This window comes from Desmodus rotundus, chromosome 6 (genome assembly GCF_022682495.2).
Source record: "Desmodus rotundus isolate HL8 chromosome 6, HLdesRot8A.1, whole genome shotgun sequence".
Lineage (NCBI taxonomy): Eukaryota > Metazoa > Chordata > Mammalia > Chiroptera > Phyllostomidae > Desmodus > Desmodus rotundus.
In genome coordinates, this window is record NC_071392.1 from 66223580 (window position 1) to 66248557 (window position 24978).

The window sequence follows — 24978 nt, forward strand, 5'->3', positions numbered from 1 at the left end:
CCAAGAAAAGGAAAAGAGGCTAAGAAGGAAAGAAGAGGGGTTAAGGGAAATGCAGGACAACATGAAAGGAAATTATATCCATATAATAGGGATATCAGAAGGAGAAGAGGAAGAGCAAGGGATAGAAAACCTGTTTGAAAAGGTAATGATGGAAAACTTCAATAATTTGATGAGAGAAAAAAGTCACAAAAATCCAGGAAACACAGAGAGTCCCAAGCAAGAGGAACACAAAGAGGACCACTGCAAGGTACATCATAATTAAAGTGGCAAAATTCTAAGACAAAGAGAGAATCTTAAAGGCAGCAAGGGAGAAACAGGAAGTAACATACAAGGGAGCCCCAATAAGTTTAGCAATTGACTTATCAATGGAAACGCTCCAAGCCAGAAGAGAATGGCAAAGAATATTCCAAGTAATGAGAACCAGAGGCCTGCAACCAAGACTACTTTACCCAGCAAGGCTCTCAATCAAGACAGAAGGCCAAATAAAGAATTTCCCAGACAAAAGAAGTCTAAAAGAACATATCTCCACAAAACCAGCCCTGCAAGAGATGGTAAAGGGACTGCTTTAATGAAGGGAAGGAAAAGAGAAAGAGAGAGAGAGAGAGAGGAACGTAGGTACAAAAAATTGGCAATGGGTAAGTACCTATTAATAATAACCTTAAATGTAAATGGATAACATGCTTGAATCAAAAGACATAGAATAGCCGAATGGATAAGAAAGCATGACCCACACATATGCCGCCTACAAGAGACCCACCTCAGGACAAAAGACCTACACAGACTGACAGTGAATGGCTGGAAACAAACTTTCCAAGCAAATGGACAGGGGAAAAAAAGCAGGGGTAGCAATACTCACATCAGACAAAATAGACTTCAAAAGAAGGGCCATAAAGAGAGACCCAGAAGGTCACTTCATAACACTCAAAGGAAGAATCCACCACGAAGACATAAACATTGGAAATATATATGCTCCCAACATAGGAGCACCCAAATACATAAAGAATATCTTGGAGGACTTTAAGAAAGTTATTGACAGCAACAAAATTCTAGTAGGGGATTTTAACACCCCACTGTCAAAGGTGTACAGATCTTCCAAACAAAATATCAAAAAAGATATTGTGTCATTGCCATATGCCCTAGATGAAATGGACTTATCTGATATATAGAGAGCCTTTCATCTCAAAGAATCAAAATACATATTCTTTTCAAATGCACATGAAACATTTTCACATATAGACCACATGATAGGACACAAAACAAGCTTCAACAAGTTCAAGAAAATTAAAATCATGTCAAGCATTTTCTCTGACCACAAGGGATTGAAACTAGAAACAAATCTCAAGGAAAAAAAAAAAAACAAAATGCTCAAAAACATGGAGATTGAATAGCATGCTATTAAACAATGAATGGGTGAAGAATGAGATTAAGGAAGAAATCAAAAAGTTTCTGGAAACAAAGGAAAATCAATTCACAACAATCCAAAACCTATGGGACAGAGCAAAGGCAGTCCTGAGAGGGAAGTTCATAGCAATACAGGCCTACCTAAAAAGAATAGAAACATTTCAAATAAACAACCTAACCCTACATCTACAAGAACTCAAGGAACAACAAGAAAGACAACCCAGAGCAAGTAGAAGGAAGGAAATAACCAAGATCAGAGCAGAAGTAAATGACATAGAGACTAAAAGAACAATTCTAAGGATCAATGAATCCAGCAACTGGTTCTTTGAAAAGATATACAAAATCGACAAGCCCTTAAGCAGGCTCATCAAGAATAAAAGAGACAGGACTCAAATGAACACAATCAAAAATGAAAGAGGAGAGGTTATAACTGATACCACAGAAATACAAAGGTTTGTAAGAAATTACTACAAAGAACTATATGCCAAGAAATGTGAAAACCTAGATGAAATGGACACATTTCTAGAAAAATATAACCTTCCAAAACTGAATGAAGAAGAAGCAGAAAGCCTGAACAGACCAATAACAGCAAACGAAGTTCAAACAGTAATCAAAAAGCTTCCCACACACCAAAGCCCTGGACCAGATGGTTTCACAGGAGAATTCTACAGGGCATTTAAGGAAGAGCTAACCCCCATCCTCCACAGATTATTTCAAAAAAATCAAGAAAAGGGAAGACTCCCAAACTCGTTTTATGAAGCCAACATCATCCTAATCCCAAAACCAGATAAAGACACAACAAAGAAGGAAAACTTCAGGGCAATATGCTGACGAACATAGATGCTAAAACCCTCAACAAAATATTGGCAAACTGCATCCAGCAATACATTAAAAAGATCATACACCATGATCGAGTGGGATTTATTCCAGGGAGGTAAGGATGGTACAATATTCACAAATCAATAAACATAACACACCACATAAACAACAGCAAAGACAAAAAACACATGATCATATCAATAAATGCGGAAAAAAGCATTTGATAAGATACAACACACATTTATGATAAAAACACTCAGCAAAGTGGGAATAAAGGGAGCATTCCTCAACATAATAAAGGCATATATGAGAGACCTACAGCCAACATCATACTCAATGGACAAAAACTTAGAGCTTTCCCACTAGGATGAGAAAAAGACAAGGATGCCCTCTCTCACCATTGCTATTCAACATAGTATTGGAAGTCCTAGCTACAGCAATCAGACAAGAAAAGGCAATAAAAGGCATCCAAATTGGAAAGGAGGAAATGAAACAGTCACTGTTTGCAGATGACATGATAGTGTACATGTAGAAGCCTATAGACTCTACCAAAAACCTACTTGACCTAATAAATGAAATTGGCCAAACAACTAGATACAAAGTCAATACTCAGAAATCAAAGGCATTCTTGCACACGAACAATGAAACATCAGAAACAGAATTCAGGAAAAGTATCCCATTTGATATAGCAACAAGAAAAATAAAGTACCTAGGAATAAACCTACTCAAGGAGGTAAAAGACCTGTACTCAGAACACTACATAACACTGAAGAAGGAAATTAAGGAATACACAAACAAATGGAAGCATGTACCATGCTCATGGATTGGAACAATTAACATCATCAAAATGTCCATACTACCCAAAGTGATTTATAGATTCAATGTAATCCCTATTAAAATACCCACAACATATTTCACAGATATAGAACTAACATTTCAGAAATTCATATGGAACCATAAATGACCCCGAATAGCTGCAGCAATTTTGAGAAAGAAGAACAAAGCAGGATGGATCACAATACCTGATATCAAACTGTATTACAAGGCCACTGTAATCAAAACAGCCTGGTACAGACATAAAAACAGGCACGTAGACCAGTGGAACAGAACAGAGAGCCCAGAAATAAACCCACGTCTTTAGTATCAATTAATATTTGACAAAGGAGGCAGGAGCATAAAATTGAGCAAACATAGCCTCTTCAACAAATGGTGTTGGGTGATCTGGACAGCTATGTGCAAAAAATCAAGCTTGATCAGCAACTTACACCATACACAAAAATAAATTTAAGGTGGATAGAAGACTTAAATATAAGTCATAGCACAATAAAATTCCTAGAGGAAAATATTGGCAGGAAATTCTCAGACATTCCATGCAGCAACATCCTCAGAGGCATGTCCCCTAAAGCAAGGGACATAAAGGAATGAATAAACAAATGGGACCTCATCAAAATAAAAAGCTTCTGCATGGCTAAAGAAAACAGCATTAAAATGAAAAGAGAACCAACAGTATGGGAAAACATATTTTCCAATGATACCTCATACAAGGGTCTGCTCTCCAAAATATGTAAAGAATTCACATGACTCCACTCCAGGAAGACAAACAACCCGATTAAAAAATGGGCAAAAGACTTGAACAGACACTTCTCCAAGGAAGACATACAGAGGGCCCAGAGACATATGGAAAGATGCTCAGCATCACTAGCCATCAGAGAGGTGCAAATTAAAACCACAATGAGGTATCATTTCACAGCAGTCAGTGGCCAACATAAACAAATCAACAAACATATGTTGGAGAAGATGCCGAAAAAAGGGAACCCTAGTTCATTGTTGGTGGGAATGCAGACTGGCGAGGCCATGTGGAAAACACTATGGAATTTCCTTAGAAAGCTAAAAATGGAACTGCCTTTTGAACTAGCAATTCCGCTGCTGGGATAAAACCCTAAGAACCCTGAATCACCAATCCAAAAGAACCTATGCACCCCAATGTTCATAGCAGCACAATTTTCAAGAGTCAACTGCTGGAAGCAACCTAAGTGCCCATCAACGAATGAATGGATTGAAAAAACTGTGGTACATTTATACAATGGAATTCTACACAACAGAGAGAAAGAAGGAGCTTATACCCCTTTCCACAGCATGGATGGAACTGGAGAGCATTATGCTAAATGAAATAAGCCAGGCAGTGAGGGACAAATACCATATGATCTCACCTTTAACTGGAACCTAATCAACAAAAGAGAAAAGCAAACAAAATATAAGCAGAGACATTGAAGTTAAGAGCAATCTAACCATAGCCAGAGGGGAGTGCAGTGGGGATAGTGGGGAGAGGTATTTTCAGGAACTACTATAAAGGACACATGTGTAAAACCAAGGGAGAGGATGGAGGTGGGGAAGGAGATAGGTTTGGCTGGTGTGGGGTGGGGAGAAAATGCAGACAACTGTAATTGAACAGCAATAAAAGAAATGTTTAATTAAATAACCATTTAAAGCATGTATCTTTTCTTCCTCATTTGTAATATCCTATATTGTGCCTATAACCTCTCTCTCTGTCTCTTTCTCACTCTCTAAGAATATGGGTCAGGAAAATTGAGAGAGAAGAGAAAGAAATGAGAATATTTATCTGATAACCCCAAACAAATATTTCTTTATAATAACTGCAAACTCATTTTCTTTGAAATACCCCCAGCAGTGTAGTATCTGAAATGATTTCTGTTTCGATAAGCTTTGTTCAATAATGAAATGAAACTTTCACAGTACTCAACCCTTCTTAAAGCTTATGAATGATTACATATTTTGCCAGCATCATTCCTTTGAAGATTAAATAATTTATTTCAAAACTTGGATTTTTCTTTTACTTCTATCTTGAGAAACTCTTTATAAGGAGAACATGGAATGTCGTGCATACAACCTGTAGACAGAATGCAAAAATTTAATGTTGACACTGCACAACAAATATGAACTAGAGGATATAATAGACATTTTTGTGAAATCAAAATTAGTAAATTTGCATTGATAGATGTCTCATCCAAAAAGCGTTCTAAAAACTATATACATGTTTATCCATATATTTATTCTTAGCAGTCTTAAAAGTACAGTTGCAACCATGTTGTTATATTGTATTAATTATAAAATATCTGCATATATATATAGGGCATTTGACATAAATGGCAAAAAAATTATAAAACAAGTGACTCCATATATTGAGGTATAACCACACTCCTGAGAAATGAAAAATTTCAAATGAAACACTTAGATTACATTCAATCAGCAAATATTAATACAAAAACAAAGTGCTAGTCACAGTGAAAAAATTATTTAATTAGAATCATATAATTTTGATTATATACAATAAATTATAGATTCCTTCATTATATACAATGAAGGAATATATACAATGATTTCCAGAATTATTTTTAAGTCCATCATTTTATTTACCACTGTATTGCAAAATATACAAAACATAGCATTTACTGACATAACAATTTTTAAGAGCCCAGTAGTTTTTAGTATATTTATATGGTTGTGCAGACAATCCCCAGACATTTTTCATCTTGCAAAATCTGAACTCTTTACCCATTAACAACTCCTCATTCTACCCTACCACCAGCCCCAAACAACCACAATTCTGCTTTCTGTCTCATGTGTTTCATTACTTCAGGTACCTTGTAAAAGTGGAATTGTACAGTATTTGTCCCTTTGTGACTGTCTTACTTCACTTAGAATAATGTCCTTAAGATTTATCCATGCCATAGCACGTGCCTGAACTTCATGTATAAGATTTTGAGCAATATTTCAAAATGTATACACAACATTTTGCTTATGTATTCACCTGTCAAAGGACACTTGGGTTGCTTCCTTCTTTTGGCTCTTGCCTGTTCACGCTGTTATAAACACAGGTGTAAAATATGCCTTTCAGATCTTGTTTAAAATTAATTTATATATTTACCCAGAAGGAGAATGCTGTTGCATATGGTAATTCTATTTTTATTTTTTTCAGCAACTACTATACTGTTACCTATTGTAGACGCGCCACTGTAAATTCCCACCAATAGTGCACAAGGGTTCCAATTTCTATACAACCTTGCCAACATAGTTATTAATTTTTAATAGTAGCCATCCTAATGAGTGTGATTTTTTTCACAAATTAAAAAAATATTAACAGCTGTTTTAGGTACAGGATAGCAGAAATAATCCAGCTGAGGAAAAAAATTAAGATGAAAAAATAGGAGAATGACATTTTTAGAAAAATGTAATTAAAAAATGAAAAGAACATAAAAAGGCCATTGTAATCATTACTAGGGTGTTACGATATGATGATAACATAATCTTCCAATGACATATGTACATTTACTCTAGAAACTTAAACATCTCAAAATAAATTGGACTCTCTGAGACAGTAGAACTAAAGAAGCTATATGGTTCCTTAGGCCATCAGAGACAACCAAAATGTGAGATTATTTAAATATTGCTAAATGTTATAAAATGTGTGTAGTTTTGGAACTTGATTATGGAGAAAATATTAGCTACAAAATTATATACCTTGCCCTGTGCAGACTGTATTTCCAGCTAATTGCAGAGCCAGAGCTCACCTCTATGAAGAAGTGGAAAAAACGCTTGCATTTTTTTTCTTTCCTCCCCTGAAGTAGCTTACTCTGAGGTCAAGCTTATATATGTGTATGTATCTCTAAGTAGGCAATAATGGTATTTAGTATTTTGAAGCTTGTCATATATACATTGAAATTAAAATATATTTTAGATATACTTTATATTGTGTATATACTTACCCACATATTAATAAACCACTTGTGTTTTCCAGGTTCATTATGGAATTTAATATCATATATAATCTTGTTGGTGAATAAGACTTCTGAGGATTTATTTATTCAGATGTGGTAACTATAACAGATATGACACTCTTCTACATAAAAAGAATGTAAGTGCCTTAAAGATTATGTAAAAGAAATGTTACAGGAAGCCCACACAAAAATAACTAAAAGTCAACCATTAGCCACATCTATCAATTGGCTCATGTAACTACTTTCCATTTTGCATCACCTCTCACTAGTTTCTAGACTCCAACTACAGTGTCTAGCTGTGTCTGCTCATACTATTATCCATAATCAATCCCAGACATTCACACTCTTTCTCTGGTTCCCTGACTCCATTGTTTCCCTGGTTCTAAACCTGCATAGCTCCTCTTTACAGAAGGTATAGCATATATAGCTAGTTGATGAGTACAGTATAAACATTAGAATCACTCCCAAGGCAGTCTCCAAAAGAAGCACTTTTAGAAGAGATGAGAACATTTCTCATCCCATTTTTACACTGTAAAACAAGCACTACCTTTTACCAAAAAATCTCAAAAAGCAATGATAACTTTAAAAATTCATGCTATAAGACCTGAAGTCTATTCCAATAAAAATAATGAAAGAAGCCTTGAAATTTTCCTAAAGCAAAAAAAATCCTAAATAAAATATTCAAGTATTTCAGATACAGGTAAGTCTTTGGGGAAAAACAGAAATACAAACAAAATAAAATTCACAAGAACTTAAGTATAGATTGTAATAAACTTTTATTCCAAGCCTTGTATTTTAATACATTTTCAAGTTTAGTTAATGTTGAAATACCACAGCCAGACATATCCTAAATGTGGCTAAGATGACTCTCCTATAGTACATGGCTCCATGTTAGATACACATTTTTTAAATGAAATCAGCTGGGCTAAGCTAGTTCCCATACAAATTTGGCTTACTATGCTTTATTAATTCTGGCCACCAAACCCTTGAAAATAATCCACAAAGCCCAAGTACCAAGATTCAGATATGCCAGGACATTTTCTTTAAAACAAGAAATAATGGTTAAATTGAGGATGTTTGAACTGTCTTTATATAACAACCATGAAGTACATTATACTGTTCAAATAGTATAACAATGAATAGATATTGAACATGAACATTCCAAGTTAATTCCTAATTTCTCTTTATTAAAATGGTAAGAAATCCAGTATGACTTATAATATATCTTCTACATGAATTATTCTATTGAATAAATATCTATTAAATATCTTCTTTGCCCCAGCCACTGTACTAGGCCCTGAGGATAGACAATGGATGTTCCTGGGGCTCATAGTGATTCTTCTCATCCTGGTCTTATCCTAGTAAGGCTGATCTTATCATATCAAATTCCTCTTTTCACATGATGGTTTCTTACTTCTGTGACATATTACTATTTACAGAACAATTTAATCTCTATGTCTGAGTTTGTTCAAAGTTAATTTGAACTACAAAGACTTCCTCAACTCCTGAAGAGGTTAACACTGACAACACTGTACTAAGGGCCTGTGTTAATGACTTGCTCTCCTGTAAAAAGCTCCCTTTATGTTTAAATTTGAAGCAATTCTACTCTTTAATCCAAGCTCGCAGTGCTTTGAAAATCATCCTCTGCTTCTTTGTGACATGTCCACACTGTAAAAATGGAAAGGATATTATTTTGCTGGCTCCATTATTAGAGGAACAAACTCCTGCTTGGGATATGAGCTGAGAACATGTTCAAACTGAACATAAACTTGGTTGCCATTATATCCTGCGTGATACCATAACACATGACTTCATGAAGGGGTGTTTCTATATAAGCACTGAGCCCCATGTCGTGAACACACAATGCACACACATTGAACACACATGAGGTAATGAACACACAATGCAATATATGGATAATGTATTATATAATCGTACACCTTGAACCTATATAATTTTACTAACCAGTATAAGCCCAATACATTTAATAAAAATCACCTTCTGAGATCACAAAGCAAAAATTTAAAATTAAAAATATGATACAAATGCAGACACAATTATCTTCTTCAGCTATATAAAAGAAGGCAATCCTGCTATTTCCAACAACATGAATGAAATTGAAGGACATTATTCTGAGTGAGAAAAGCCAGACACAGAAAGACAAATACTATGTGATCTTACTTATATATGCACAATTTTAAAAGTCAAACTCATACAACAGAGAGTAAGTAGAACAGTGGTTGTCAAGGGTTGGGGTGGGGTAAGAATGGGGGATGTTGGTCAACAAATACAAACTTCCAGTTACAAGATGAGCAAGTTCTGAAGCTCTAACATACAGCATGGTAACTATAGTTAATAATATTGTATTTTATGAGTATACTTGAAATTTGCTGAGAGTAGACCTTAAATGTTCTCATCACAAATTTGACAATCTGAAAGTTTAGGTGGGGCTAATTTCCATAGGATTGTTATGGAATGCCTCATGGGGATTAAAAAAGAGTTTTGCATATGAAATACCTGAGTGGCCAGAGACATAGCCTGGAACAGTTACTCTTTGTAAGGCAGCTTCTCCATTATTTGAAGTAGCATACTTAAAGGTTTTGGGGCAGGAAAGAGTACAGATTTTCCAGGAAAAGAAGTAAATGGGAAGTTGCTGATTTAGTGGTCACTGGAAGAGTATGAGATGAAGTTAGAGAATTAGGTTTAATATTAAAGTCTAATACACATTGGTAAGAAGTGTGACTACAATTATAAGTACACTGGGAGCCACTGATGCTAAGTGGAGAAGTGAAGTGATATAATTGAGGCTGATCACTTTTGCTGCTTGCTGCATGGGGGAATAGATTGAAGAGTAGGGAAAGGAAAGAGAAAAGGACAGTTGGAGGGGTTCTTCCAACAATTTAAGATCATAATGGGCTGTTGACAGAGGAATGACAGTGAGTAGGGAGATACACTTAAGATATATTTTGGAGGCAGATTGGACAAGATAATAAATAAAATTCACGTGAAGGTGGAGGAGAGGAGGAACACAAAGTGACTACTGGTGCGTGGCTTAAAATATTTCATAATTAATGGTGCTAATTACTAGGAGAGGAATGTATTTGTAGAGAAGGATGTCATAGAAAGGAGACATATGGGTAAGAGTAAAGTAAGCTGGATCTGGCTTTCCTCCGGAGTAGAGAAAAAAAAAAAAAATACGGAAGGTACATAGGATATGCAATAGAGATGCCAGGTAGAAAACAAAACATGGTAAGAAGACATCTGGATTAATAATACACATTTGATATATACTGCATGGAAAACCCATAGTACTGATATTCACAAACACAGAGATGGGAGGGTTCAAAAGACTTTGCCAAATTCCAGTAGAGAATAGTTAGAAGAGGAATATCTTAGAAAAAAGAGACTGAAGAAGTAGAAAGAAAACTTCAGTATGTTTTCATGTAAAATGAGAGTTGGGGCTTCAAGATGAAAGTTGAGGTCAGCTGTATGCACTGTTGTGAACATTGTAAACTAATAAGACAAAATTCAACTGCTTACCCCCAAAAAGTTATTTAGTACCAGACAATTCAATAAGCTACTGAAAATCATAGGATACTGGGATTCATTTAGGTGTTAGAAAAATTTAAAGTTTAAAAATATTTCTTACTAGAGATAACTGAAGTCTTTATGGCTCAAAAATATGTGAAATGTTTGTCAGCCAAATAAGGAATTTTAAAATTAAGTAACCATTTATCTCGATTAATTCTTTTGCTTTGCCCCTTATTATGAAATTTGACCTCACTAGCTCTTTGTCTGAGAGTGCAATCTAGACTCAAAGGTTTTGTGTTCCTTAGGCTGCTGCTTGACATTCCCTGTCACATTAGAGTGTTTCAAAGGACCAATGGCTTACATAATCTTCTCATGGGGCCTGGAACCACTAAAATAAGTGTTGCATTTTTACTACATTTATATCAGTCTAGACAAAAAATTTCATTGAAATTCAGAAGAGGGTTAATTTTATAGACATAACTGTGCATCTGTATCATAAGGCTTAGGCATGAAGCTGAAAAAATGCAGACATTCTGTATAACAAATTCCCTTTGAAAAAACCTCACTTAAAATTAATGTTATTTTAATAGTTTTGTGTCCTTCAATGATTAGCATAAAGACCAGATACAGTTTAGGTAAACTTCAAATACTAAGATGTTACCAAAATTTAATTTTAAACACGCAATTATTTGGTATTCATTTTGATGAATATAGTGAACTGTGAATTGCTAATAACTACATCTCTCTAAAGCAGATTCACATTTCCACTCAAATGACATATTGAAGTATAAAGTTTTATCCAAATATCTACTTTCTGAAATTAAACCCTCTCTTAGTTTTCAAATAAAATAAATATAGATGGCCATCATCTTCAGTGGATTAACCAACATTGGCCACAACCCTCTAAAGGAGACCTGGGTGTAACTGTCAGAAGATTAGTAGTACTAGGATAACCTTAGTTATCTTTAATGAAGGGAAACATATTGAGACAAATAATTTATTGGACTCTATTGGATGCATAAAAGGGATAATGTTTCAAGAAGGAAAAAAAGATAGGAAGTAGTTTAAATAGGTAGCACAGTTTTAGAAAACTAGATAAAGACAACTAAACAGATATTAGACAGCATACTCAGGGCAAAAAAATGGGGAAGAGCATGCATGCTGCAAAAGCAACACTGTTTGTTATGCTCCACCACATGGAAAGTAAAAACAACAATGGACTGGGATCTGGCAGTGGAAGCTCAAGGAATGAACTTGGGAGAAACTAATGGTCCCTGTTTTACAGATATTCATAATGTAATCTGTATAAATGCTTTTTGACAGTTAAAGCCCCACACATAAACCAAAACTACAAAGTAAAATTATTGGTTGGGATTGGAAACCTATTAAAACTGACTGGGATTTTACTGGTGAGTAATCAGGGCTGACTGGTAACCCTTGTCTCCACCTCCCTGTAATATGAAACAGGACATATGATCATGACTACCAAAGACTACAATCCATAATTAAATGAAATCTGCTCCTTCATTTAAATCCCAATCCAAGATAACATTATCATATTGGTAAGGTCCTCTTTTGTTGGAAGCTCAAGTATAATTAATAAAATAATTGTTACTCTGTATAATGCTGGTTTAATTTGTAATATTATTTTACAATAGAACTTCTAATACTAGTAATATTGGTCATATCAAATATCCTAGGATATCGTAACCATTGAAATCATATCATATCATAATCATTGAAATAAAGAACAAACTGACAGTAACCAGGTGAGGAGAATATGGGGAAGTGAAGGGGAAGGGTCATCAAGGAACATGTTTAAAGGACACATGGACAAAGCCAAGGGGGGTAGGATCAAGGGTGAGAGGTGGGGATGGGTGTGGTAGGAGGGAGTGGTGGGAGAAAATGGAGACAATTGGACTTGAACAACAATAATACAATACAATACAATAAAATAAAATAAAATGTACTAAAAAATAATAAAGTGAGTATCTTGTAGACAGCAAAAGAAAAAAAAATCCTTTTGAAGTGGTCCCTGGTCAGAACTTTGTCACATGGCTGAACTTTACCAGAAAAGATGTTGGAATAGATAAATTTTTTAATGAGCACTTTCAACAAAACTGGGATGCTTACTAGTAAGAGTGAAATAAAGTTTATGAGATAGGCATAGCAGTGTGTGCCACCATCATAGCCACCAACAGAGTTTTCAATGATAAAAATAGAAGTTAGAAACAGTGGAATATAGTCAGGTGCAGCTTAACAATGGGGATATGTTCTGAGAAGTGGATCATTGGCTGATTCTATCACTGTATGAACATCATACAGTGTACTTACATAAACCTGGACTAGCCTACCACACATCTATGCTATAATGCTATATACCACTCTCATGTATGCTATCCATCATTGACTGAAACATTATGTAGCACATGACTGTATAGTAAAAATGCTGAGAAAGGATGACTTTTGCTTTCTAGTAGGATGGAGTAGTTGATACTAAATTGTCAGAAATCTAAAACTCTGGATAAAATAGAAAAACTATGTTTGAGAACAGCATACAGATGTGGAGGTCAGGGAAACTGGAAGACCCAAGACCCCAGAAGAGGGAGATTAATTTGTTAAGCACAAATTACATTCAAATTGTTCCTTTGAAGCTATTTCTGTAATATTCATTTGTATGTTTTTTTCTTCCACAACTGATTCTATTCATATGTATCCAATATCTGAGCAGAATAAAACAAGGTCTGCAATTGCTAGTACACTTATTAAATTAAGCCAGTGCTGAAATGTTATCTGGACCAACAAATGCAGGAAAATAGAATATGAGAATAAAAGCACCTCTGGATAAGATTTTATTTCATATAATTTCAGATATATTAATAAACACATCTGTAGTTTTACTTTAATTTATTAAAACTAAATGTAAATTAATTTATATTTTAATAATTATAGTAGTCTAAATTAACTTTTTATTAATAAAATATTGCACTTTTTCTATTTTTTAAACATTTTTTACTGTTATTCAATTACAGCTCTTCCCATTTGCTCTCCAATACTGTCCCCTGCCTTACCCAACACCCACCTTCCACCTTCAATCTTCCCCACCATTGACTTCATCCATTGGATCCTTTATATATGTTCCTTGACTTGACCTTTCCTCTCCTTTCCCCATTATATCCCCCACCTTCCTCCCCTCTGGTCACTATCAGTTTGTTCTTTATTTCCAAGTCTCTGATCCTATTTTGTTCATTTGTTGTTGTTGTTGTTGTTGTTCTTGTTTTGATTAGGTTCCACTTATATGTGAGCTCATGTGGTATTTGTCTTTCACCACCTGGCTTATTTCACTTAGCGTGATCAAAGCTCCAGAAAAGATACAACTAAGCAATGAAGAGATAGCCAACTTATCAGATGCACATTTCAAAACATTGGTAATCAGGATGCTCACAGAAATGGCTGAGTATGGTCACAAAATAGAGGAAAAAGTGAAGGCTATGAAAAGTGAAATAAAAGAAAATGTACAGAGAACAACGATGAAGGGAAGGAAACTGAGGCTCAAATCAATGTTTTGGCCCAGAAGGCAGAAATAAACATTCAACCAGAACAGAATGAAGAAACAAGAATTCAAAACACACACACACACACACACACACACACAGGAGGAGAGGCTTAGGAACATCTGGGACAACTTTAAACATTTCAACATCCAAATCATAAGGGTGCCAGAAGGAGAAGAGGAAGAGCAAGAAATTGAAAACTTATTTGAAAACATAATGAAGGAGAACTTCCCTAATCTGGCAAAAGAAATAGACTCCCAGGAAGTCCAAGAAGCTCAGAGAGACCCAGAAAAGTTGGACCCAATGAAACACACACCCAGGTACATCATAATTACAAGATTAAACAGAAGGAGAGAATCTTAGAAGCAGCAAGAGCAAAGGAGTCGTTAGCAACAAAGAAGTTCCCATAAGATTATCAGCTGATTTCTGAAAAAAAAACCTTGCAGGCAAGAAAGGGCTGGAGAGAAGTATTCCAAGTCATGAAAGGCAAGGACCTACATCCAAGATTACTCTATCCAGCAAAACTATCATTTATAATGGAAGGGCAGATAAAGTGCTTCCCAGATAAGGTCAAGTTGAAGGAGTTCATTGTCATCAAGCCCTTATTATATGAAATGTTACATGGGACTTATCAATGAAAAAGAAGATCAAAAATATGAACAAAAAATGACAACAAACTCACAACTATCAACAACCAAACTTATAAAAACAAACATAAAAAGAGAACCTAAGCAAACAACTAGAAGAGGAACAAATTCACAGAAATAGAGATCACATGGAGGGTAATTAGAAGGGAGGGGGAGTAGGAGGGGGATAATGGGGGGAAAAGTACAGGGAATAAGCATATTCTCGCTTCTTATGGTAGGTACAAAATAGGCAGAGGGTGTTTAAGAATAGTATGGAAAATGGAGAATCCAAAGAACTGGTATGTATGATGCATGGACATGAATGAAGGTGGGGCAATGATGAGGGGGGGAGGTACAGGGTTTTGGGTAATAAAGGGGAAAATAAATGGAACAACTATAATAGCATAATCAACAAAATATATTTAAAAAAGAATGAAGATAATGCATTGTATGTGTATATTCTCAAATATACTCTTCATTACATCTTGATTTTTTCCCTTTAAGACTTGCTTTTTTAAAATAGACTTTATTGGGATGACACTGGTTAACAAAATTGTACAGGTTTCATGTGCACAATTCTACAAACCATTATCTGTACACTGTACTGTATGTTCATCATCCCAATTCAAGCTTCCATTCATCACCATTTATCCTCCCTACACTCTCTTCCACCTCCCACCCCTGGCAATCACTATACTTTTGTTGGTGACATGAGTTCTTTTTTTTCTTTGTTGTTCAGTCCTTCTACCCTCCCCACCCAGGACACCCCCAGAAGCTGTCAGCCTGTTCTTTGTCTATGAGTCTGCCTCTATTTTGCCAGTTAGTTCATTTTCTTCATTAGATTCCAAATATGAATGAGATCAATGGTATTTGTCTTTCTTTAACTGGTTTATGTCACTTAGCATAATGCTTTCCAGGTCCATCCATGCTGTTGCGAAGAGCAAAAGCTCCTTCTTTTTTTACAATCAAGTAGTATTACATTGTGTAAATGTATCACAGCTTCTTTACCCACTGATTTAGCAATGGACATATGGGCTGCTTCCAAATCTTGGTTATTGTAAACTATGCTATAATGAACATAGAGATGTATATATTCTTTTGAATTAATGTTTGGGGTTTCTTTGGATAAATTCCCAGAAATGGAATCAATGGGTCATAAGGCAGTCCCATTTTTAATTTTTTGAGGTAACTCCATACTGTTTTCTACAGTGGCTGCACCAATCTGCATTTCCACCAACAGTGCATGAGGGTTCCCTTTCTCTACATCCTTACCTACACTTGCTATTTGTGTAATTATTAATGATTACTATTCCAACAGGTGTGAGGTGATATCTCATTGTGGTTTTAATTTGCTTTTCTCTGACGATTAGTGACATTAGCATCTTTTCATATGTCTATTGGTCTTCCCTATGCCTTCTTCTTTGGAGAATTGTCTATTCAAGTCTTCTGCCCATTTTTAATCGTATTGTTTGTTTTTATGTGTGTTGAGTTGTATGAGTTTTTAATACAGTCTGAATATTAACAAATGCATTATTGGCAAATATCTTCCCACATTCATTAAGTTGTATTTTCATTTTGTTGATTTCCTTTGCTGTGCAAAAAGTTTGATGTAGTCGTATTTGTTTATTTTTTTCTTTTGTTTCCCTTGCCCAACCCTCCAGATTCTCTTTCCCCCCTTTTTTTATTACAAAGTCCTTTATTACAAAATCATAAGTATGTAATTCTGTAACATAACAATATCACACTCAAGTATACCACATACATTTTAGGTGAAATGTTCAAATTAAAACTCTAAATTATTATACCCATATTATTACCTTGCCAACCACACTCAAGCAGGCATTACTTCCACCACACTCTCTACTGAGTATTTTTAGTAAAAACAGTGAAATCTTGGGAGCTTCTTATTAGCCATTAAGACTTGGCTAAATGTAGTCATTAAAAATTAAATTACCATCTACAAGAGTTAATGAATCCAACACTCCAGATTCTTAACCACCTTTTATCTTTCCATGGGTTTGGGGCCTGCCCTTCGGCATCTGCATCCCTCCTACCAGTGTTGATGTGACTTCTTCTTTATATCCTTTGTTATAGGACTTCTGTTCAGCTAGTCTTCAGGTGATATCCAATGATGGTTGTTCTGTAATTTAGTTATAATTTTGTTGAGGTTGTAGAAAGAGATGTAACTTAACATCAATTATTAAGTATGTAATGCCTTCCTTTCCTCATTAACTTGAAATGCTAACTTTAACATATACTAAATTCCCATATATAAAAGAATATATTTCTGGATTCTATTCTGTTCTATTAATCTATCTATCCCTGCCTTGGTTCCATACTATTCTAATTGTAGTGGCTTTATAACTATAATTGTCCCCAGTGGGGGATAGAAACACATTGATGAGAGGCAAACACATTGATGTTTCTCTCCTTCTCTTTCTCCCTCCCTTCCCCTCTAAAAATAAATAAATAACATCTTAAAAGAAATAATGTAAAAGGGGCTCTCACTGGAAACTCTGCAGACATTACATTGGTTAGAAGCAAATGGTATGAATAACTCTATGAAAACATATTAGAGGTGAGCAGGAGGGAGGGTACAAGGAAACTTTGGGGATATGCCCACTTTTGTGATTACAGCGATGTTTTTACAGATATATATACATACATCAAATCATCAAATTATACACTTGCATTACCCAATAATACTATTAAAAGAAAACCTTTAGGGAACAGGACAGAACATTAAGGCTTGGAGGTGATTAGAGCCTTTATTGCATCCATTACCTACTGTCACAGCTGTCCTCACACTTGCACATGTAGCTTTAAATGTTTCTCCACCATTGACTTTCTCAAATCACAATAATTTCCCCTAATCTAGTGTGTGCAATGATGTTATGTATTCTACCCACTTGTCTCCTCCTCTATGCACTGAATTCTAAAACTTAAAATGTTCATGTCTACTGTTGCTTGATTCACTTAAATATAGTTTTTATTATCTAGTATCATCAATTATAGTAGACTGAAATTATTGAGAAGTATGTTCACCAGCGTAGTGCCTAAAAGTGCTGGTTGGGTACTTTTAAAAAGCCAGTTGGGTCCCAGGGAAAAATCCCCTGTCTTCATTACTGCTACAGACTAGAGAATTTTAAATGATCACATTTAGTGGGTTGGTGAGACCTAAGTGAAGCTCACTCAGTATACAATACGTTTTGGCACTAAAGAAATATAACCTTGGAACACATCATAGCATGTAAGTACAGGTTAGAGCTCTCTTGGGCATACTATACTTGGGCACTGTGAGGTTTATTTCTTAGCTGTCATTTTTTTTTTTTTGTTAAGCAGATTTGAAGTTTTAATGTCCTTACAGCTTAGCAGTAGCTTCTTCTTCATTCAGAGTCTAGAACATCATACAATGTCACATACTACCACATTCCCCATTTTCAATGTGCCACAAACACTTCATGTTAGGAGGTTAGAGTATAGAAAGAGTGCATAGAGTGAGCCTTCTTTTCGGTGGGGGCTTTGATTCCCTCATTTCTGTGTTGCTAAAATCTACTCTGAGCTTCCTCCTCCTCCCTCTACCTCCAAATTTATTATTTTTCAATTACCTTTTCCTCCTACCTTATCCTCTCTGTCACTGAATAGTTCCAGCATGTTTCCTGTCTCTTTGTTCCTTTTAAAACTGGAGACATAAACACCTACTATTGTGCAAAATGGAGGGTTGACCTCAAAGGAACCACTCAGTGGGGAGAAGTCCAGGCAGGTCCTGTGGGAGCAAAAGTATCTGTGTCGTGGAAGGTAGAGCAGTATTGGCAGAAATAGCAATCAAGTGTCTAGGCAAAACATTCAAAGTTTATGCCAGAGTCAGTGGAGGGCCTCGAAGATATGCACCTTCAGTGATCCCTGCAACCCATCCTCTTGCAGAGGTGCACGCCAAACATTGTCTGGTACCATCAGAGAAGACACCATACTTGAGGATGGAACCTTTCAAAGGCAGAGTCATCAATGCAGCTGTAGTGGTAAAGGAGCCATAGCTCACTAAAGTAGTTGTGGCTCACCTTGACCATCTATCACTTATACTAAATGCATCTCCATGCTGGGCATGGGGGGGTGCAGACACAGCCAGCAGTCTTGGGGAGCAGGTAGGGCTCCACCTCTGTGGCCTGAACCCTCTAGGGGATGGCAAAGGATCTCTTTTGGATCCATTTTATGTACTCCAGGGGGATGTGGTAGATCTTACAGCAAATGCCCTCCATGGAACCTTTGGCTGGAACCAAGACATGGGGGTTGGGCACACTGTTTCTGCAGATGCACCAGGTGATTCATGTTTTCCTCCTTGGAGCTTTAGTGGTTCTTCTGTAGCCAGTGGAACGTGTTCTCTACATTCCACTTGACCATCTTCTTGCTAAGGGTACACACTCCAATACTCAATGAGCCACTTGGCAGCCTCTGCATATTTAAAGAGCAAGCACTTGGTTTTCTACCTAAACTTAATTCTGGATAATCTAATAGGAATGTCATTTACAGTTTTGCAAAACACAGAAGGTGATCTGACTGGTTCACAGTTGTGTAGCAACAAAGGTTCAAAGCCTTGGTCCATGACCTTGTGCTCCAGCATCCATCAGTTGAAAGATTCCCAAGAGGGTTTAATGCCCTTTTGCTGCTGCCGTAGATCCTGGAAGTGCTGCCAAAGCTTCAGGATGAGCAGGTACAACTTGGGATGTGGAGGGCACAACTCTGAAGGACCTTGGTTCTTGATGACAACGTTGGTCTGGATATACAGATCCCTCCTGCTCCAGCACTTCACCCAGTCCACACACACAAGCTTATCTGGGGTGTCCTGCACCAGGAGGATGGGCTTTGGAGAATAGGGCTGGCTCTGATTGGAAATGTCTGGGGAGTGACTCAGCAAGGGCAGTTCATTTCAGGGGCTGCTGTGATTCTCACTGGCCACCTCAGCACACACACGAGAACCTCTGGGGTCTGTAATGCTAGCACTACAGTGGGTTTTATCTCCATCTGGTTAGGCTCCACATTACAAGGTCCCACATAGGCAGGGGGAAGGCCTGTAGAAAGACTCACATCATCTCCAATTTGACAGCTACAGCCTCCCCAAGTAACACAACACTCTCCTATTCCACCCCCATGGCATCACCTAGTTGCTACTAGATGGAAGGAAGACACTTCCAGTCCTGTCAATGGTGCCTCTGCCACCACCACTGATTTCACTGGCAGTGAGTGCCAAGGTGCAGTCCTGGAGCAGGCCCAGTCAGGAGCAGAAACATAAAGGCTAGAAGTGGAAGTGGGAATACTTTAGCATTAGACAGTTAGTGGTGATAGTTAGCAGTGACAGTTAGTAGCAATGGCATCTCAGAAGCCATAAATTCAATTAAAAAACAACAACAACAACAAATCAGTCCTCTCTCCCTGAGGAGCCAAAGTTGGGAGTCCCTGGGAGTAGTGCTGTTAGATGGTGGCTAACATGAGTAGCTGAACTCCTGAGAGGACAGACCCGCCACAGACACATCGGGCCTAGGCGTCATGACCTGCTTCCCAGTGAAAGCTCCACAGCAGCTCTGGGATTTTATGCTGTGCTGTTGGAGAACATGGCCTTTCCCCAGAGATGAGTTTCAATACATCTAGTGTTGACCCATACTCAGTTCTGAAGGCATTGCCACACCTAGCATTAGAGTCAAGTTAGGAACAGGAAACTGAGCTAGGAGTGATGGAGCAGGAGTCACCTTCTCCCCTGGTGTCACTAAGCTGGGATTCTCTGAATATGTCAGTTTTTAATTGAAGTGTCTTAGAGGTGCTATGGCTATATCAACTGCCTGGAGGCTCTGCTCTTCTGGGTCTTCTGAAGGCTGGGGTGGCAGATAGGCTCACAGCCTTGGGTCTTCCTGCTGGTGCCCATACTGCTGATGGTTGCTTTCAATGCTGGCTGGATTTACCTGCCCAAGCCTGAAGAAAAGGACTTTAAGGAGCTATACATCACAACCTGGAGTCCAGCCAAGGTTGAACAATGCCTTGTGCAGAGACATTTTACCACTGATGGCTCTCATCACTTCTCCATCTCCAGGAAGAGCACCAAGGTCAATTTTGCCTCTATTGTTGTGGTCTCCAACACTGTATCATTTTGCTCCCTCAAAGTTGCTTGAATTTCACATACCCAGATAAAGATCTTAACTTTTAAAATTCATTACAAATATCTGACATGTGATTGCTTCTTCTTAGAATCTTGATGCCTTTATTAAAACTAGACAGTCAGCAAAAAGAAGGACAGTGGGAAAATCAGGAAGCATTTTGATGGCAGGAGCTGTTGTCGGTAGAAATCAGACCCACACATGGGAAATTGTGTGATTCTGCAAAGATTTATTTGGATGGAAATCTTCCCCTGGGTTTCCAGTGTTTCATCTCTGCCCATCCTGCCATGGAAAAAGCCCAACCATGTCTTCAGCAAGGCCAAAACAAAAGCCAGTGTCCGGAGTTTCTGTTTCATATTAAAGCCCAGTTCTATGGAGCATGCAGGCAGCTGCTAAGCAGTCGCAGTCCCCATCCAGGCAGCTCAGTTTGTTTCCACCTGCTCCAGTGGCACTGCTACATCTAGGAATATGTTGGAGTCAGCATGGCTGTCGGCTGCTAAGGCTGCACGGCTATGGAAAGAGGATGTGAAAGTACACGGGTGAGTAAACTCAGGCTTTAAACAAACCGAACATCTAACAAGCAAGCAAGCAAAATATTGCCAGAAAGATTGAAATAAAGAACAAACTGACAGTAACCAGAGGGGAGGGGGAAGGGGGATAACAGAGGAAAGAAAGGGAAGGGGCGTCAAGGAGTATGTGTTGGGAACCCATGGACAGGCCAAAGGGGAGAAGGACTGGGGGTGGGTGGGGCAGGGGAGAGTAGTGGAGGGAAAATGGAGACAACTGTATTTGAACAACAATAAAAAAAGAAAAAAATCTTATTATTTTGAATAGAACTTCTAGACAACTGCTGAATGATAGCTATGACTTTGATCTATTTTACGGAATTGCCTATAGTCTATTGATTCTTAATGTATTTTGGTCATTGAAACTTTTGTGCTTTTTTTTACTTTTTCATAATTTATTTTTCCATATGAACATACAATCACATTTTAGATAATATGTAAATTAATGTATAGATTACTTTCAAATTATAATGACAAAAATGAATTCAAACATGTCAGTAGAAAGAAGCCACCATATTATCACCTGTTGAAAATCATTACTTGGAATATTCTAATGCTATTACAATTTAATACTAATATCAAAAATATTTACAATTATTTTCTTTCTTTTGTACTCTCTTTTTATTGTTTTTCTTTTACCAATAGTTGGGATTTATTGATAGTGTTATAAGAGCAAGACAACAGAATACTTATTAACCATACTACACTTAGAATATTTTTTAACTGAAGTCACATGAAATTTAACATGTAAAATGGGAAAAATAATAGTAATGATGTAGATTGTGATAAGAACCAAATGAAATAATATGCAATAGATTGCTGTATAAATTTTAAAGTTCTGCCATGTTACTATCACATTATGCATCTCCATTTCTTAGGACTTTCCTTCCATATGTGCATTGATCAGTATTTATCACTCTTTTTATTCTTACTGTGTTTTTAATCAACAAAAAGTTAACTTGAAGGTTCTTTTCCAGTCCTATAATTCTGTAAAATATGTTTATGTAATTGAAAATGATAAGTAAATAGAATTGGACAGAGATAGGGAAAGAATTCTTTGGATATGCAGGGTCTTTTGTGATTCTATATGAATTTTAGGATTATTTTATGGTTATTTGGGAAATACCATGGATTTTGATAAGGTATACATTGCATTTGTGGATTAATTAGGGCATTATGGACTTTTGTTTATTTATTAATTTATTGAATACATTTATTGACAGCTGTCCCATTTCCACCCCTTCACAAATTCCATCCCGCCCACCCCCTCCCTCCCACATTCCCCCCCTATAGTTCATGTCCATGGGTCATACTTATAAGTTCTTTGGCTTCTACATTTCCTACACTATTCTTACCCTCCCCGTGTCTATTTTCTACCTACCATTTATGCTACTTATTCTCTGTACCTTTCCCCCCTCTCTCCCCCTCCCACTCCCCTGTTGATAACCCTCCATGTGATCTTCATTTCTGTGGTTCTGTTCCTGTTCTAGTTGTTTCCTTAGTTTGCTTTTGTTTTGATTTTAGGTGTGATTGTTAACAACTGTGAGTTTTCTGTCATTTTTACTGTTCATATTTTTGATCTTCTTTTTCTTAGATAAATCCCTTTCACATTTCACACAATAAGGGCTTGGTGATGATGAACTCCTTGAACTTGACCTTATCTGAGAAGCACTTTATCTGCCCTTCCATTCTAAATGATAGCTTTGCTGGATAGAGTAATCTTGGATGTAGGTCCTTGCCTTTCATGACTTTGAATACTTCTTGCCATCCCTTCTTGCCTGTAAGGTCTCCTTTAAGAAGTCAGCTGACAGTCTTATGGGAACTCCTTTGTAGGTAACTGTGTCCTTATCTCTTACTGCTTCTAAGATTCTCTACTTATCTTGAATTTTGGCTGATGTAATTATGATGTCCCTTGGTGTGTTCCTCCTTGGGTCCAGCTTCTTTGGGACTCTCTGAGCTTCCTGGACTTCCTGGAAGTCTATTTCCTTTGCCAGACTGGAGAAGTTCTTCATTATTTGTTCCAATAAGTTTTCAATTTTTTGTTCTTCCTCTTCTCCTTCTGGTATACCTATAATTCAGATGTTTGAATGTTTAAAGATGTCCTGGAGGTTCTAAGCCTCTCCTCATTTTTCCAAATTCTTGTTTCTTCATTCTTTTCTGGTTGGATGTTTCTTTCTTCCTTCTGGTCCACACTGTTGATTTGAGTCCCAGTTTCCTTCCCATCACTATTGGTTCCCTGTACATTTTCCTCTGTTTCTCTTAACATTTTTTCATTTTTTTCATCTAATTTTTGACCAGATTCAACCAATTCTGTGAGCATCCTAAGTACCACTGTTTTGAACTGTGCATCTGATAGGTTGGCTATCTCTTCTTTGCTTAGCTGTATTATTTCTGGAGCTTTGATTTGTTCTTTCATTTGGGCCATTGTTTTTGTCTTGGTGCACCTCTTACTTAAAGGGGCAGAGCCTTAGGTGTTCACCTGGGTGGGGTGAAGCTGGTCGCTGCTCTGTGATGCTGTACATGGGGGAGGGGCTGAGAGGGAGCAATGGCACCTTCTTCACTCTCTGCTGGATTTCAGTGACTCCCTCCACTACCCACAATCAAACTGGGCCCCTCTAGTGCTGATTCCCGAGTGGGTGGGCTTATGCACGCTCTATGACCCTGTGAGTCTCTCCAATGAACTCCCCTGTGTGGCTGGGAGTTTCTCCTGCTGCCACTTCAACCCCCATGGGTGTTTTCAATCAGAGGTTTGAGGCTTTATTTCCCGGAGCTGGAGCCCCGTGTTGCACAGTCTGTTTCGCTCCCCTGCTGTTCTGGTTTATCTATGCACGAATGTGGGGCCACAGGGTCTGCTAGTGGTCTCACTGACTGCCCTATTTGTTCCACAATCCACCACATCTCTGGGTCCAGCCGCATTGCTGCTAGTTCTGTCTGCCCTGGCTGCCCATCTCCACCCCTCCTACCAGTCTGGATGAATGTTTCTTCTTTATCTCCTTGGTTGTCGGACTTCCGAGTGGTTCGATTTTCTGTCAGTTCTGGTTGTTTTTTGTTTTTAAATTGTTGTTGTCCTACTTTTGGTTGTGCGAGGAAGCGCAGTGTGTCTACCTATTCCTCCATCTTGACCCACATTATGGACATTTTAATAACATTCTTCAAATCCATGAGAATGGGAAGTCTTTCTAATTGTGTTCTTTAATTACCTTGATCTGTTTCATCATTTACACTGTGCAAATCTTTCACTTTTGGTTAATTTTTTTAATCTCGAAGACTTTAATTTAATTTATGAATGCTATTATAAATGGGCTTTTCTTAATTTACTTTTCATATAGTTCACTATTCCTGTATATATACACTGTGAATTTGATAATTGATTTTGTATTTGCAACTTCACTGAACTCAAAAGTTCTAACAAATTCTGGTGGAGTCTTCAGGGTTTTTACATATCAGATCATATCATCGTCAATCATATACATCCTTTAAAAGCAGCAAGTTTCCTCTGCATATGCCAAGGAATGTCAGTAATCTTTTAGAAGCTGAGTGTC

At 37.1% G+C, this 24978-nt stretch overlaps 1 pseudogene; it reads right to left on the reverse strand.

The window, feature by feature from the left end:
- LOC112300485 (mRNA (2'-O-methyladenosine-N(6)-)-methyltransferase pseudogene) overlaps positions 1–24352 on the reverse strand; it is a 56469-nt pseudogene extending 32117 nt beyond the window's left edge.
- Positions 24353–24978: the final 626 nt, after the last annotated feature.